The 1,665-nt window shown below is 40.8% G+C and overlaps 1 protein-coding gene across 1 annotated transcript in view; it reads left to right on the top strand.

Moving 5' to 3' along the window:
- Positions 1-1,665, top strand: part of Appbp2 (amyloid beta precursor protein (cytoplasmic tail) binding protein 2) — a 58,761-nt gene that overhangs the window by 26,935 nt on the left and 30,161 nt on the right. The window lies entirely within an intron of this gene.

Below are 1,665 nucleotides of genomic sequence, written 5' to 3'. Positions count from 1 at the left end.
CCTGGGCGCTGTCCCTCAGCTCTTCAGCTCAAGGCTAGCGCTCTACCACTTGAGCCACAGCACCACTTCCGGCTTTTTTCTTTTTTCTTATGTGGTGCTGAGGAATCGAACCCAGGGCCTCGTACATGCAAGGCAAGCTCTCTACCACTGAGCCACCTTCCCAGCCCAAACTTTTTATAACTTTGAGATTCCCATATAACTTTTGCTTTAGCAAACCCAAAGGCTTGTTTTCTCACAGGACTAGTGCTCTTTATCTCCTTCCTTGTCACATTTAGCAAGTATTTCAAATCCTTTCACAGCCTTAGGTTGGCAAAGTGCTATATGCAGAGAGAAAGAGGAAAGGCAAAAGGCTCATACCAGCTGAGTCTGCCTTTTCTTTTCCTTTTTTTTTCTTCACTTTTAAAAATTAGCATTAATTAGTTGCATAGGGGTTTCATTTTTGCATATATGCATACAAAGTACCTTGATCATACTCCTCACATTTCTTTTTTTCTTTTAATCAGAAAACAAAAGTAGCTTTCTTCTAAACCTAACCCTATCCCTCTGCTCACCTTTACTTACAGTCTCTGCACTTGCTGGGTACATGCTGTACCACTTGAGCCTTGCCTTCCATCCTTTTCCTTTTAGTTTTTGCTTTTGTTTGTCAGGTTGAGTTTTTTTTTTGTTTGCCTGGGTTAGCTATGGATCACAATTCTGCCTTCGCTTTTTGAGTGACTAGAAATTTAGGAATTGCACCACGATGCTCAGCAATGGGATGGCGTGGGGGAGGGGAGTTGTGTATGTAGGCCTGTGCAATCTAGCTAGTTAATTGGAGATGAAGTGTTGTAGATATTTCTTTTCAGCTACCCTTGAATTGCAGTTCTCCAAGTCTCTGCCTCCTGATAGTAGTTGCTGTGGAATAGTTTGGCAGTGTCAAAACTCTAGAGTTTGCATATGCCCCAACAATTTCATTCTAAGATGTATGCAAAGTAATTGAAAGCACACTCGAGATTTGTGTGCTGGTGTTCATAAGAGCCAAAGGCGGAAACAATTCAAATATCCATCTACACATGTGAATAGGTTGAGGTTTTCAGCCAAGTGTAATAAATGCTAGACCATAGGTGAACCTTGAAATTTTTGTCCTGTGAAATAATGTCCCATAAAAAATAATGCATGATTCTACTATATGAAATATCTAGCATAGAAAAATTCAGACATTAATTAAAGATTTTCATGGTCTAGTGGGTAAGGGAGAATGGAAAATTATTGCTTAAGGGTTACAGGTTTCTGTTTGGGGTGATATAAAAGTTTTGGAAGTGGATAGTGATGATTGTTGCATAAAATGGTGGATATAATTACACTGAATTGTACACATAACAATGAGCATCCCTCAGAAAATGATGTTAAGCCTGCAATGCTTTCTGGAAAGCACATATATTTTTCTTTCTTTCTTTCTTTCCTTCCTTCCATCCCTCCCTCCCTTCCTTCTTTCTTTCCCTCCCTTCCTTCCTTCCTTCTTTCTCTCTTTCCCTCCCTCCCTCCCTCCCTTCTTTCTTTCTTTCTTTTTTCTTTTTTTGTCGGTCGTGGGGTTTGAACTCTGGGCCTGGGCGCTGTCCCTCAGCTCTTCAGCTCAAGGCTAGCATTCTACTACTTGAGCCACAGCGCCACTTCTGGCTTTTTTTCTTT

This window comes from Dipodomys ordii, unplaced genomic scaffold (genome assembly GCF_000151885.1).
Source record: "Dipodomys ordii isolate 6190 unplaced genomic scaffold, Dord_2.0 Scaffold19, whole genome shotgun sequence".
Classification (NCBI taxonomy): domain Eukaryota; kingdom Metazoa; phylum Chordata; class Mammalia; order Rodentia; family Heteromyidae; genus Dipodomys; species Dipodomys ordii.
Note: the sequence above shows the minus strand (reverse complement) of the source record. Positions and strands in the feature narration are given on the sequence as shown.